A 16,731-nucleotide genomic window follows, 5' to 3' on the forward strand; every position below is an offset into this window, starting at 1 on the left:
ACCATACTTAAGGAAAGGATTGTGGAACATCTAAAATCCCATGGATTGAAAGATGAAAAACAGCATGGGTTTACTTCAGGGAGATCATGTCAAACTAATCTTATTGATTTTTTTGATTGGGTGACTAAAATAATAGATGGCTGAGGTGCAGTAGACATCGCTTATCTGGACTTTAGTAAGGTTTTTTATACTGTCTCACATAGAAGGCTTATCAATAAATTGTAGTCTTTGTGCGTGGACTCCCATATTGTTGAATGGATTAGGCAGTGGCTGAGGGACAGACAACAGAGGGTTGTAGTCAATGGAGTATATTCAGACCATGGTCTTGTTACCAGTGGGGTACCTCAGGGATCTGTTCTGGGACCCATATTGTTTAATATCTTTATCAGCGAAATTGCAGAAGGCCTCGATGATAAGGTGTGTCTTTTTGCTGATGACACAAAGATTTGTAACAGGGTTGATGTTCCTGGAGGGATACACCAGATGGAAAAGGATTTAGGAAAACTAGAGGAATGGTCAAAAATCTGGCAACTAAAATGTAATGTTGATAAGTGCAAGATAGTGCACCTGGGGTGTAAAAACCCAAGAGCAGAATATAGAATCAGTGATACAGTCCTAACATCAGTATCTGAGGAAAGGGATTTAGGGGTCATTATTTCAAAAGACTTAAAGGTAGGCAAACTATGTCATAGAGCAGCAGGAAATGCTAGCATAATGCTTGTGTGTATAGGGAGAGGCATTACCAGTAGAAAGAGGGAGGTGCTCATGCCGCTCTACAGAGCACTAGTGAGACCTCATTTGGAGTATTGTGCGCAGTACTGGAGACCATATCTCCAGAAGGATATCGATACTTTGGAGAGAGTTCAGAGAAGAGCTACTAAACTGGTACATGGATTGCAGGATAAAACTTACTAGGAAAGATTAAAGGGCCTTAACATGTATAGCTTGGAAGAAAGACGAGACAGAGGGGATATGATAGAAACTTTTAAATACATAAAGGGAATCAACAAGGTAAAAGAGGAGAGAATATTTAAAATAAGAAAAACTGCTACAAGAGGACATAGTTTTAAATTACAGGGGCAAAGGTTTAAAAGTAATATCAGGAAGTATTACTTTACTGAGAGAGTAGTGGATGCATGGAATAGCCTTCCTGCAGAAGTGGTAGCTGCAAATACAGTGAAGGAGTTTAAGCATGCATGGGATAGGCTTAATGGAAAAACAGAGACTCTGCTTCGGCGCGAAATCACTGGTGAAGACGGTCTTAATGAATGAAATCTTCTTGTTTAATAGAAACAACGCGTTTCGGGGATCACAATCTCCCCTTCATTAGGTTTCACAATGATCATTGTGAAACCTGATGAAGGGGAGATTGTGATCCCCGAAACGCGTTGTTTCTATTAAACAAGAAGATTTCATTCATTAAGACCGTCTTCACCAGTGATTTTGCGCCGAAGCAGAGCCTCTCTTTTTCCACTATAAATTCCTTTTGGGGACTGGACATCCCATCCAAAAGAATATACAATCTGCAGCTGCAGTCCTGGCAAAAAGGTCTTATCTCTACTAAGTCTACAGTAGAGTTGTGCCTACATGAGCACAACTCCACAAGGTGAGTTTGGATATTTCTCACTGTATTAATTTATCTGGTTGAACATACTACCCTATTGTGTGCTCCCTTTTTTCTTCTTTTCCCTCACCTTGGAGGGGAATCTAGATTTGTCCTTGGCATAAGATGGGATAGGCATGAGGCCATCCTTCATATAAGATAGGGCCAATGGCTATTCATAGTATTCAGTATATTGGGCTGACTAGATGGGCCAAATGGTTCTTATCTGCCAACACATTCTATGTTTCTATATTTCTATGTAAATACGCGCCTATATGCATTCACCAGATATAACTGCAACAGTGCAGTACGTATATATTTATCTTTTTTTACTGGAATACGCCCCTATACGCTTTCACCAGAAATAACTGCAACAGTGCAGTTCGTATATATATTTTTTTTTCCTGTAATACGCCCCTATATGCTTTGAACAGAAATAACTGCAACAGTGCAGTGCGTATATATATTTTTTTGTTGTACTGAAATACGCCCCTATATGCTTTCAACGGAAATAGCTGCAGAAGTGAAATGCGTATATATTTTTCTTGTTGTACTGAATAAGATACTAAGATATAAGCAACTAAAGGCTTTCCAACATAACACTTGCAGCCCAATAACAAAAAGCTGGAATGACAGAGCTGTCTAATGACTATTTGGATCTACAAATAATCTTTCCCTGCACTTGTAAATCGCTTTCCTATCAATGTCTCTAGCGCCTTCTGACGTCTCTCTCTGCACTAAGATGCTGTGATATGATTCCTCCCTATCCTTTCCCTGCACTTATAAATTCTTTAAAAAAAAAATTTTTTAAAACATAGAGGTTTTTCCAATAGCTGTCCCTAGCGCCTTCACACGCCTGTCCCCGCACTCTGAACACTGGAAAGTGTCAGAATCTAAAATGGCTGCTGTATTTATAGTGCTGTGACATCACAGGGCTGGCTGGCTGCTGCAGGCATGTCAATATGCCCCATGTCCTCAGTCCTCACACGTGTAGCCATCCTTTTAGGAAAATTGCGATTAGTTACCACGAAGCAAGAGAAAATTCGCATTAGTTGCAAATCGAAGTTTTCCTGAAATTTGGATCGAATTCCACTTCGTCAGCTTCAATTCGCTCATCTCTAATGAAAAGGTAAGTTTTAGACTAGACTGGGGTGAGTAAATGGATGTCGCATATCTTTACTTCTCCAAAGCATTTGATACTGTGCCCCATAAAATGTTGGTACATAAAATGAGAATGCTTGGACTGGGGGAAAATCTTTGCATGTGGGTAAGTAACTGGCTCAGTGATACAAAGAGAGGATGGCTATTAATGGTACATATTCAGATTGGCTTGCCCTTACCAGTGGGGTACCAAAGGGGTCAGTATTGAGATCTATTCTCCTCAATATATTTATTAATGATCTTGTACAGGGGTTGCACAGTAAAATATTAATTTTTGCTGATGATATTAAACTGTGACCTCTGTCTAGGTCATCAGTATCTGATCGGTGGGGGTCCGACACCCAGGACCCCTGCTAATCAGCTGTTTGAGAAGTCACCGGTGCTCCTGTAAGCGCCGCTGCCTTCTCAAACCATTTCCTAGGCCAGTGATGACACGTTCATCTGTCACATGGCTTAGGAGCAGTTCAGTGCCATTCAAGTGAATGGGGCTGAGCGTGATACTGTAACACCCCAGAGTGGGGTTACTAACGGTTTTACCCCGCTACCATCTGCTTAGGGCATCAACACGGTCATTTGATTTGATTTCCCTCATGTCATTCACAACTGAGCAGATGAAACCATTTTAAATGTGATATTTTCTTTGTAATATTTCAGGTCTACCAGCAGGTGGCGGCATCGTTGGAAGTAATAGTTAATGTTATGGCCATTCAGAATGGAACATTCCAGTTCTGTTCTGCCCCCCCTTCCCCTTCCTGCTTAAGGGAAGTGGAGTTTCCCACGCCCTGCAGCAAGGGAGGGAAAAACAGTTAGATCCGGTGTGTTCCAGCTCTCCCTGCATGGGGAAGGCTGTGCGACTAGGAGCTCCCAGAAATAGGGATCCCAACCCAGGATCTTGTCTCAGTTGAGACCAAAGATCACCATTTCCAATCTGAGCCTTTCAGACTCAGCTGGTGGAAAGCAAGCAGCCACCTCCAGAACTCCAGGAAGAACCATACCCTGTGAGCATAACTGTGAGTACCATCCAGAGACCAGGAGAAGCCAAGTTCCTCCTCAGCTAGTCAGTCCCATACACAGCAGGAGAAAGAGCAGAAGATAGTAATTCCTGCCATATTCTCCAGGCATATGATAGAAGCAGAAGACAGATTCCTGCCATACATTGCCAATACCTGCTGGGACTAAGGACTATTGCTGTATCTCGTGTGGATTAATGCTGCATCAAGTAAAGACCAGTTTGAATTATATTCCAAGTCTGGATCTCATTCATTGCTACTAAGTTCCTCAATTACTCCTACTAGCAACACTCATTTTATTGCAAGTGAGCCAGGAGTCCAGCCGTACCAAAGTAGGAGAAACCGTTGACACTATTACTACTGCTACACAGAGACATTACACCACTCTGGCAATCCTAACCTGGTACGTGAGTTGCAACACCTTAAAAGGGCCCTGTATTAGTACCCTGTGCATGCTGCAAATGGCATCACGAACAAAAAACATAGAATATTATACACATATCCTGACCCACTGCATAATTGGTGTCCGTGTAACTGTACCCACGGTCCGGCTCATTGCAATACCAAGTACACCCACTATACAATGTATATGTGCTTGGTAAGCTTCAAAGAGCGCCAGTGCCTTCTTAAACAGATGATCGGCGTGGGCCCTGGGTGTTGGACCCCCACTGATCAGATACTGATGACCTATCCTGAGGATAGGTGATCAGTATTAAAATCTGGGAAAAACTTTTTAACTGTAACAACCAGTGTCAGGCAGCTGCTGCCAAGGCCAATAAGATAATGGGTTGCATCCAAAGGGGCATAGATGCATGTGATGAGAACATAGTCCTGCCACTTTACAAATCTGTAGTCAGATCGCATATTGAGTATTGTGTATCATTCTAATCTCCGGGGAGCAAGACAGACATAGCAGAGCTAGAAAGGGTTCAGAGGAGGGCAACTAATGTAATAACTGGAATAGGTGGACTACAGTATCCAGAAAGATTATCAAAATTAAGGTTATTTAGTTTAGAAAAAAGACATCTTAGGGGCGATCTAATAACTATGTATAAATATAAATATATCAGGGGTCAGTACAGAGATCTCTAGCATCATCTATTTATCCCCAGGACTGTGACAAGGGGACATCTTCTGCATGAAGAGGAAAGAATGTTTCTACACAAACATAAAAGAGAATTCTTTACGGCAAGAGCAGTGAGACCATGGAACTCTCTGCCTGAGGAGGTGGTGATGGTGAACTCACTAAGAGAGTCGAAGAGGGGCCTGGATGTATTTCTGGAGTGTAATAATATTACAGGTTACAGTTATTAGATTTCTGGAGAGGGGTCGTTGATCCAGAGAGTTATTCTGATTGCCTGATTGGAGTCTAAAAGGAATTTTGGGCCTCTACCTCATGAGAGTCTTTTGCCTACCTCTCAATAAACTTTGCAGGATGACAGACTGAACTGGATCGAAGTATGTCTTTTTTCAGCCTATGTTACATGCAAAAAAATTTAAGATTTACAGTGTTTTCTGTAACACTAGAACATGGCCTTAGAGGAATTAAGATTTGGGTGGAGAAATTGCTAATAACGGAATAATGAACACAGCAATTATTAGCAATTTACAGTTATCAGGATAATCTCTAAAGCTGTAAAAAACCTGTCATTCAGTAACCAGCTTTTCTTTGAGAAAAAATGTATAAACATTTATTTAAAACAGTATAGTAAAAATGAAAAAGGCAACAGAAACATTATAAATATTTTGTATGATTCAAAAATATTATTTCACAGTGTTTAATTTCATTTCTAAATATCTTAGTTTCATTAACTTTTACTACCAGATACTTAGAAATTGTAATGCCAACTTAAAGAAAATGCTTTGAGAAGATGACTGTTTACAGAAGAAAATCATATATTTTGTCATTAGGGTGTGGGGAAGCATACACCATGTTTGGAAAATGTGTCCCAAGCCATGATGTTTGTTACAATAAATTACTGATTGCTGGTCCAAACACATCCCTGGAGGGGTTTAGACAGTCCGTTGTGTATGGGCTCTAGCTCACCATTGTGGGCATGCAAGTCATTGGACAGCGTGACCCCTCTAGGAGGAATCTGAAGGTGCCTAGAAATAGGTCCCTGTTTCCACCAAAGAGTCAGTGTATACATAGTCAACAGAAGTGGCCAGAGCAGTATTGGCCACAGTAGCTACTTGGGTCCTGAGAGCAGAACCAGTAGTGTTGGGCTTGTCCAGCAGTAAAGTTAGAAGAATACAAGGCTGTTCTGTACCCTCTCCTTCCTACAAACCCAAGTGCTGTATTTTAGGCCTCCCATCTAGAGACATATGAGTTGGGGGCCTGAAATAAACAGTTCCTGATTAAGTTACTGCCTTCTGTCTCTTCTTTCCCATCACATTGAGAAAATAACCATTCCGTTATTACATTATCTTGACCGATGTATTAATAAGTAGGTTTTCCATTTAGCAAGACAACATCTGTGCCAAAAAGGAAAACTAGCATTAGCTCTGTGCCATTATGTAGTTTATTGACACCTTAGTGAACCCCAATATGCCATTTATGGCAGTCACGAATAAGTCTTAAAGGGTAACTGTCATGTTTTCATCCAAAAATACATTTTAGCATATGGTACTGCTGCAGCAGCATTATGCATAAAGCAATCTTTAGTTTCTTAATTTACCACTGTTTTCCTTGAGTTTTTCCCTTAGTTTCGTCTGTTTAAACATTTACAATATAAGGGCCTTCTCAAGATGGCTCCTCTGCCAGTTCTCTGAGGCCAAAACTGCTTTCCCTCACTTCCCATACACACTTGCTGTAGCCAGCAGCTCCCTGCCAGCCAATCAGATTGGATTACTGAGAGACACGCCTTCTCACTCTGAAGCCTAATGCAGGCATGCAGTGTGAAGGACCGCCCCTCCGTCTTCCTGTCTTCTTAGCCAGAGACAGACAAGCCATAGCAACTGTCTTTTAAGGGAGCAGTGGAAAGGGACAGAGGACATTTTAAGGTAATTAGCAGAAGGACCCGGCTTCGCAAGGGTATATTTCATCTATTTCATTTAATGTTTGTGTGTGTCGTTTAAAGATATCGACAGTATCCCCCATAACAGTAACCTCTACAGCACCCCGCCCCTTTAACAGTGAACTCCACAGTCCCCCACCCCTTAACACTGACCCCCCACAGTGACCCGCCACTTTAAAATGTGACCTCCACAGCAGCACATCCCCTTAACTTTGACCTCCACAAAAGCCCATCCCCTTAACTTTGACCATCACAGCACCCCATCCCTTTAACAGTGAACTCCACAGTCCCCCACCGCCTAAAACTGACCCCCCCTACAGTGCCCTGCCACTTTAAAATGGGACCTCCACAGCAGCCCATCCCCTTAACTTTGACCTTCACAGCAGCCCGCCCATTTAACAGTGAGTTTCACAGCACCCCATTCCCTTGACATTGACTTCCTCAGGGGCCCACCCCCTTAACAGTCACCTCCACAGTACCCCGCTGCCTTAAAACTGACCTCACAGTACCCTGCTGCCTTAACAGTGACCTCCACAGCAGTTGCCTCTTTAAAAGCGTCCCCTGCCCCCTTAACAGTGACCTCCACAGTGTCCGCCCCTTTAACAGTGACCTCCACAGTGCCCGCCCCTTTAACAGTGACCGCCACAGTGCCCGCCCCTTTAACAGTAACCTCCACAGCGCCCTTCCCTTTTAATGCTAAGGCTACACGACGACATGTGTCGCGCAACATTTTGTCTCAACAATTTTTATATTGATAGGCTATGGTGTCGCACTGCGACATGTGACATGCTGCGACTGCGACACGACAGTTGCTGAAAATCCAAGATGGATTTTTCAGCGACTGTCGCGTCGCAGTCGCAGCATGTCACATGTCGCAGTCCAACCCCATAGACTATCATTATAAAAATTTTGGTGCGACATAAATGTCGCGTGACACATGTAACAGTCTAGTTGTGCCTTATGTGTCACGCGACACGACACATGTTTTCGTGTAGCCCTAGCCTAAAGCTGACCTACAGCAGTGAAGAAAAGTGACTGGGTTGTTATGGAAACCTGGAGTAAAACTGTGCGTATGTACATACAGTCCCTCTGCCAAGCACATGAAGTCTTCGCTGTAAGACTGTATAACCCAATAACCACAGCGGTGGTGGCAATTTTGTGGCATTATCTGGTGGCATGAGATAGGACAATGGGTCATGGAAGACGAACTCCCTTTATAGCAAGATCAAGCACAACACTAAATGACAGCCTCTAGATCAGAGATCAGCCACTCCAGCTGTTCTGAAACTACAACTCCCAGTATCCTCCTTTCACTTCTTTAGGAGTTACAAGAACACCTGAGCAAGTGTGTATGCTGGGTGTTGTAGTTTCACAGCAGCTGGAGTGCCGAAGGTTGCTGCACCCTAGATCTACAGACGAGCCTGGTGGTTATCACTGCGTGATGACGTCATCCAGATCCACAAGTGACTGTGGCGGTGCGAGCACCTGGCACCAGAGCTATGTGCTTAGGTCTTTCGCTTGTGCCCTTGGCACCAGCATGCACCACCATACATTGTGCCTTTGTCCTGCTCTGCCAGTGCCTCAGGTCTCTTCAGAGTCTGCCAACAGCCCCGGCGGCACGACATACCCACCTGAGAGCTCATCTACAAGGACGTAACTTTGGTGGGCAGCAATGGCCACGTGATGGATGGGAAACCCCAGTGACCAGCGGCACAGAAACAGCAGCAAAAATTTAAGGGATTTTCCCAAGATCAACACTATTTACCTATCCATACTTGACCCAGAGAACACTAGAACATGGTAACCAAGGTGGGACCCCCAGGGATCATGTACTTGAAGGGGACATTACTGTTTTAGTAACGACTTTCATTTCCCATGCAATAACAATTCTGGAGAATCAATTCTTCTGACTCTATATTGTACCATTCCTCTATTATTCCTACTAGAACTTATGAACAAATTGCGAGTAGTCTGCAATAAAGGTCCAGCGGGGGGGTTACCAGTTAACAGCACTGATTGAATATCAGGCTGTGCAGTGACACCCCCATCTGGACCTTCACTGCAAACTGCTAGCAAGTCATTCATAACTAATAGCAGAAATAAGAGGAATGGTGCAACATAAAGTCATAAGAATAGATGCTCCAGGATTGTTATTACATGGGGGGTGCAAGTAGTTACCAAAACAGACAAATCCGGAGAGGTGACGGGTCCTCTTTAATGACAGGTGATAAATATCGATCTTAGGACAAACCCTTTAAACCTCATAAAATCGCTGCAACAGTGACCTCAGTGGTGCCGCCGACCCCTTAGCGTAACAGTACCCTCAGCTAATTTTCAAATTGTCTAAATTTGCTATTTATGCATGGAAGACAGTTCTAGAGTATTAGTTATAGCAACCCCTTAATGTTATGTAGGCCTTCGTATTAACTATTTGAATTACTGTAACTTTCGTACTCCTCATCGGCTGAAAATACTCCTCAAAAATAGTATTTTTACTCTTCCAGAAAAAATGTAGCGCCACCTCTGCATACATACATATATACATAAATACATAAATACATTCATATATATGTTCTTTTTATATTCATATATATACTATATATATATATTACAGATCTTTTGACAATCATTGACAGACTAACTAAGGTATATATGCGTAGCTGTAATAAACTAGCAAATAAAAAAAATATGACAGTTACACTTTAAACCTTCACATACATCTTTTTATAGCACTATAGATATAGCCTGATATGGGTTTACTGTGCCAGGTAAAGCTGGAAATTGGCTGTCTATTAACAGCTGAGCTCCTGATCCTGGCCATTTAACACCTTACATGCCACTGTTAATAGTGGTCACAGCATCTGAGTGGTTTCAGAGCTAGGGGCTCTCTCATTTTCCCCTATTGTCCCCACATAAAGGTGCCAATAGTTTTATGGCACCCGGAGGCTTAACAATGGCCTCCAGGTCTGCCAAGTATGGCAGCCTATGCCCTGCCAGTGGCAGGGTCCAATAGGCTGCCGTTCAATGTAAAAGTAAAGTCATAATGGATTGCGCTACATACTGTTAGATAGTACAGTATATTAGGATAACGCTCAAATTATCATATTTTCAAGTCCTCTTCTGGAAAATAAAAATGTAATAACCATAAATTCAGTAATGTTATTATAAAAATCCCAAGCTAAATAAATGTTCCCATATAAAACTTTTTTTATGGAAAAAAAAAAGATACTATAGTTGGTGATCTGAACTATAAAGTGATCACATTATTTATCCCACTTGGTGAATGTTTGTAAAAAATCATAAAAAAATGCTAATATTGCAGTTTTTGGTTCATTCGTCTTGCAAAAGGGAATAAATAAAAAAAAATCGTATGGTACCAATAAAAATAACGCTTGGCCTGCAAAAAACTCATACACCTCCATAAAAAAGTAAAATAAAAATGTATGCCTCTTGTTATGTGGCAACAGAAAAACAAATCATTTTTTGTGTTTTTATTGTGCAAAACTAGTAAAACATAAAAAATGTATTAATTTATCATGTTATTTATGCTGTATGGTGAATGCAGTGAAAACAAAACAAAATACAATAAAATAATTGCTACTGTTTCCCCTTTGTCTCCCCCCAAAAAAATAAATAAATAAAACATTATACAATAAAATTATTTTTTTCTTTAGGTAGTTATTACCATATTTTTCGGACTATAACACATACCTTTTACCCCAAAAAATGGGGGGGAAGTGGCAATGTGTCTTGTAGTCTGAATGCTAATGACCGCTTACATTATGGAAGCAGTCGTTAGCATGCAGGAGGCACGGGAAGGTGAGGGCAGCACTGCACGATTTGTATTCTTCTGGGTCCGGCTGTGGTTTCCTGACTGTGCACAGCTGCAGGACGTAGTGCACGTAAGCATGCACTATGGCCTGACATTGTGTGCCTTCAGGTCACAGTACACAGTGGGACCTAGAAGAAGCAATGGAGTGGTGAGTCCTGTATATACGGTGCTGTCTGGAGCAAGCAAGGTAAGTTTTATTTATTTTTTTTAACTTCTTATCTGAGGTCTGATGAGGGCTGGTGGATCCCATCAGAGTCTAATAGAGTCTGATTGTCGGTCTGATCTGAGTCTGATGGGGGCTGGAGGTCCAATCTGAGACTGAGTGGGGCTGGAGGGTCTGATCTGAGGCTGAAAGGGTCTGATTGGGGGTCTGATCTAAGTCTGAAGGGGGCTGATCTGAGGCTAATGGAGGCTGGAGGGGTCTGATCTGAGGTTGAAGGAGGCTGGAGGGGGTCTGATGGGAGGCTGATCTGGGGTTAATGGAGGCAGGGGGTCTGATGGGAGGCTGATAGAGAATGGAGGGTTTGATCTGAGGCTGATGGAGGTTGAGGGGTCTGACTGAGGCTGATGAAGCTTGGGGATATGATTTTGGGGTCTGATCTGAGGTCTGATGAAGAATGGGGGTCTGATTTAGGGGTTGGATGAAGTTTTGGGGTCTGCTCTGAGGTCTGATGGAAAATATTTTTTTCTTATTTTCCTCCTCCAAATCTCAAAATACGGTAGTTCAAGTTGCTTTTAGGTACAGTATAAATAACAAAGAAAATGAGAAGTGGCCAATAAAGAAGAAATGATACTGTAGCTGCTGCTATCTTTTTATGAGTTTCCTGTGCTTGAATAGATGACTAATTCACTAATAACTGTAAGGTAACTGTGGATTCCCTTCTAAATGTACACGACAGGACATATGTAGCCTTTAAATGGCTACAAATGATGCCATACAGTGAAAGTCAGATATTTATCCATTATGCAATAGCTCCAAATTTAATCTGCAGCAGGACAAAAACCCTAAACATACAGCCAATATCATTAATAACTATCTTCAACTTAAAGAAGAACAAGGAGGGAGATTTATCATTCCCTGTGCAGCTGAAAAGTCGCAGGTACTACTTTTCAAAAAATAGTTTCATCCGGCACTTTTCCGCCATCCTCGCTACTTTTCTGAAAGAGGGTATAGCAAGGGCGGTAAGAGGGGCATGGGCAGCCACTGCAACAAATTTATCTTCATGTACGCAGCTCTGAGCGGTCGTAGATTTCTGGTTAGGCGCACGGATTGCAGGAGAATGCGTCTAATTTATGACGAGGTGTGCACCTTGTCATAAATTAGTTGCATTCTCCGGCAGCGCAGGAAATATCAAAACAAGCGCAGAAGGCTGCAGTCTTGATAAATCTACCCCAAGAAGTCCTGGAAATGATGATATGTCCCCCACAACTGATCTTAACATCATCTAGTCTGTCTGGGATTACATGAAGAGACAGAAGGATCTGACCAAGCCTACATCCAGAGGATCTGTGGTTAGTTCTCCAAGATGTTTAGAACAACATCCCTGCCTAATTCCTTTTAAAACTGTGCTCATGTCTACCTAGAAGCCTTAATGATGTTTTAAAGGGTGGTCACACTAAATATTGATTTTAGATATCTCTTTTGTGTATTCACTTTGCATTTTGTTAATTGCTAAAAATAAACAAATAATGCTTCTATTTTTTTTAAAGCGTTCTTACTTTGCAGCATTTTCCCCACATTTTCCTAAAACTTTTGCACAGTACTGTAAATCAGAAGCTTTTTTGACGTACAGGTTAAAAGTACATCACCAAAATGATGTGGAGACTTCCGGAGGTGGTGTCTGATGACGTACCCCCTGATTGTGTGGTGAGCAGTCTCCATGTGGGACCAGGCTCCTTGATATCGACTGCACATGGCTATGCTGTCGCTTTGTCTGAAACCTGGCACTGAATTTTTGCTGGACATTGGAGTAGGTGGCTCTCCTTGTAATTTCCCCTTATATGTGGAGTAAATACCTGCCTGTCTGCAAGTGCTGGTGTCAGAACAGAGTTGGGTGCATGGTGGTGGATGAGCAGGTTTACATCCAGCATGATTTCCTGAGACCAGAGGCATGTGAGAAATAACCCCAGGTGGGAGTGAAGGTCTGAAGGGTGTTAAGCTTATGGACGAAGTGGCTTGGCATGCTCTTGAGGGTAAAGACAACACATGCAATTGAACACTGAGGAAAACCAGCGGAAACAGGTAATAAAAACTACTTTAACTGCAACCAACTAAATACAGTTGTGTTCAAAATAATAGCAGTCAGACATCACTAACCTGATCAATCACTGTTTTTGGTAGAAATTATATTTCTACATGGCAAATAATTTACTAGCAGGTGTAGTAGAGTAATAGAAACCCAACAGACCCAACAGTCATGACATGCATGCTGCTGATTTTGTGTAATTGAATCCCTAATTGAAAGGGGCATGTTCAAAATAATAGCATTGTGAAGTTTAATTAGTGAGGTCATTAATTCTTTGAAAATCAGGTGGCAATTATTGCCCTTATTTAAGGAAGGAAGGCAGCAAATGTTGTACATGGTGGTTACAGTGCATTTCTCTCTGAAATTTGGAGGAAAATGGGTCGTTCCAGACATTGTTCAGAAGAACTGCGTACCTTGATTAAAAAGTTGATTGGAGAGGGGAAAACATATAAAGAAGTGCAGAAAATGATAGGCTGCTCAGTGTGAGAGATGGGAATACATTTTGTCTCTGAGTACAAAGGTTCTTGGTGGAAAAATACAGAATGCTGACTTGGCACTGTGGGAGATGGAGAGGGTTAAATAGAAAAAGGCTATATGCAGATTAGAATAGGATGTGTGTGTGATAGCACCCACACAACAGTTTCCTCTTAAGCAGAAACTAGTCTGAGCCAGGAAGTGCGGGAAGGAGAGGAATGGAAATAATACATATGGTCTTATATGGTCTTATGATCTGTATCATGAAACTGCATATTTCATGCTCCTCATATGATGGTTTGAAGCCTATATTATCGTGAGCTTGTCTTTAAATTAAACAGATTAGTTGATCCAGCCATTGTGTCTGTATCAGTTTTCTCTGTGCACATAAAACTCTGTAATTTAATTTGGACCCCAGCAACCATAGAGAAGGGCCGATTGCCCTAACACTCAGCTAAAATGATCGCAAATGCTTTAAAATGGCAACCAAAACCTGAAAGACGTGGAAGAAAGCGAAAAACTACCATTCGAATGGATAGAAGAATAGCCAAAATGGCAAGGACTCAGCCAACAATCAGCTCCAGGAAGATCAAAGAAGGTCTAAAGTTACCTGTGAGTACTGTTACAATTAGAAGACGCCTATGTGAAGCCAAGCTATCTGCAAGAAGCCCCCGCAAAGTCCCACTGTTGAAAAAAAGACATCTGCTCAAGAGGTTACAATTTGCCAAAGAGCACATTGACTGGTCTAGAGAGACATTTTGTGGACTGATGAAAGTAAGATTGTTCTTTTTGGGTCTAGTGGCCAGAGACAGTTTGTCAGACGACCCCCAAACACTGAATTCAAGCCACAGTACACTGTGAATACAGTGAAGCATGGTGGCGCAAGCATCATGATATGGGGATGTTTCTCATACTAAGGTGTTGGGCCTATTTATTGCATACCAGGGATCATGGATCAGTTTGAATACATCAGAATACTTGAAGAGGTCATGCTGCCTTATGCTGAAGAAGAAATGTCCTTGAAATGGGTTTTCCAACAAGACAACGACCCCAAACACACCAGTAAACGTGCAACATCTTGGTTCCAGACCAACAAGATTGACGTTATGGGGTGGCTAGCCCAATCCCCGGATCTTAATCCAATAGAAAACTTGTGGGGTGACATCAAAAATGCAGTTTTTGAGGCAAAACCAAGAAATAGAGAAGAACTGTGGAATGTAGTCCAATCATCCTGGGCTGGAATAGCTGCTCACAGGTGCCAGAAGTTGGTTGACTCCAAGCAACACAGATGTACAGCAGTTCTCAGAAACAGTGGTTATACAACTAAATATTAGTTAAGTGATTCAAAGGAAAGCAAAATCTTCAAACATTTTTCAGTTCATATAGTGAATGTTTGAGTTTGTAAAGAACAATACAAACACTGCTATTTTTTTGAACAGTCTAATATTCACTTTTCTTCAATTTTTTTAGAGGAACAACACACATTTGATATATTTTTCTTCATGTTTTGATTTGGAATAGAATGTTTAGTGTTCGCAATGCATTTGTGTGTATGGAAATAAAAGCTATTAGAAGGATTTTGAGCTTTATTCTGTATATGACTGCTTAGACTGTGGATTATACAATCTCCAACACTGAAATTGAAGAACCAAGAAGGACAAGCCGTAAAGTTTAGCAAATCAAGGAAATAGCAGGGGTTGCTAAGATCTGTAGATGATTAAGCATCTAGCTCCAATCTGTGGCAGGGAAATAAAATCCAGATTGAAAGCAAAGTTTTTTAGTCACATAAAACTTTAAAATCGGATCAAGTTGTGCTGTTCATCCATGTGCCAGTTACCACCACTTGCTGCAAACTGAGAGGGACAGAATCCTTGGACTGAGAGATCTTGGTTTATCAGTATGGCAGGTCACTATGCACCTAGGCCAAAATGTCAGCACTGTTCAATGTTGAACGTCCCGGTGGTTGGGAGAATAATGACGAGCTGGAAGGAAAGCAACAGCAAGGTGTGCACAGGGGAAAACCCCTGGACAGACTTCAAAATGGTGTCACTAAAAAATATATAAATTGTCTTGCAAAAAACAACCTCTCATATGGCTACAAAGACAGAAAAATAAAAAAGAGAAAAAGAGAAAAAACAGCAACTGGACACTTTATTGAATACTCCTTTTTGGCTGAAAATACTCCTCAAAACTGCTAAAAGGAGTATTGTTACTCTTCCGGAAAAAAGGAAGTGTGACCTATAGGCCGGTAGTTCCCTTGCAGCAGAGTCCTTATCCCTGTATAGGAGTGAAAGGGTAAGAAACAGGAGGGCCACTTAGATAACGCCCTTAGGAGAAGCCCCATTCCAAATATGTCTAGTGGGTCCATACCTGCTGCATTACTCCACCCATCCAACCAACCCATGCAGAACCTAGCCACAATTGCATTTGTCCTTTCACATTCACCATGCACAACTTTGTTCATATGCAGAACCCAGGCATGTTTAATTTTTTTAGGATTTGATGAAGAGGATAGCCTGTCAGCTATGCATGATTCAACCATCGCATCCTCACAAGTAAGAATTGTATGTAATTACAGCTTCAAATAATAGTTGATAATTGCATTTTCACAGGATGTGATATAAATGCTGATACATGCATACGTACACCTACATCTGTCTCCACAACACTTTTCTTACTGCCCCTGTTGGTGTGAAACAGGTGATTGTGCATGGAAGTCCACATGGAGTAAATAGATGTACCTGTGTTTGTGGTCCCCAACTGGTGAACACCAACCTAAACTGTATGCCAGGTTTCTGGCTAGTAAAATAGCTAATTTATATGTAAATTGCTTTTAGTGCAAAAACATTAGACTTTTTACAATTTTCCACTCAGAGGTGTAACTAGAATCCTGTGGGCGGCACCAGGACAAATTTTAGACCTGCAACCCTCTCCCCCGGGTTTCCCCCACCTCCTGTTTCCCAGATGGCGAAAACCTAGTGGAGTTGCTATGGTGTATAAAGATATATACCACCTTCTCCCCTCTAAAAAATACTGTTTTCTGTATATGATAACATAACTCTAAATGATACATGTTACTGTATCCGGCATAGCTGGATAATGCTAGGGCCCACCAAATTCCTTTCCACCATACTGCACTCACCTTTATTTTCAGCAGATAGCCTTCATTCTTACCGGAAACCTGATGAATATCCTAAGTGAATGCGGATTTGGTTCTGCTACGGCAGTATTTTGTGCAGCACTGTGGTAAGAGGTTCTTCTGTGGCAGTATATTGATCTGCACTGTGGTACTTTGGTCTTCTGGGTCAGTATATTGTGCTGTATTGTGGAATTTAGTTCTGCTATGAAAGTATATTGTGCTGCAAAGAGGCATTTGGTCCTTCGGGGG

This window comes from Bufo bufo, chromosome 2 (assembly GCF_905171765.1).
Source record: "Bufo bufo chromosome 2, aBufBuf1.1, whole genome shotgun sequence".
NCBI lineage: Eukaryota > Metazoa > Chordata > Amphibia > Anura > Bufonidae > Bufo > Bufo bufo.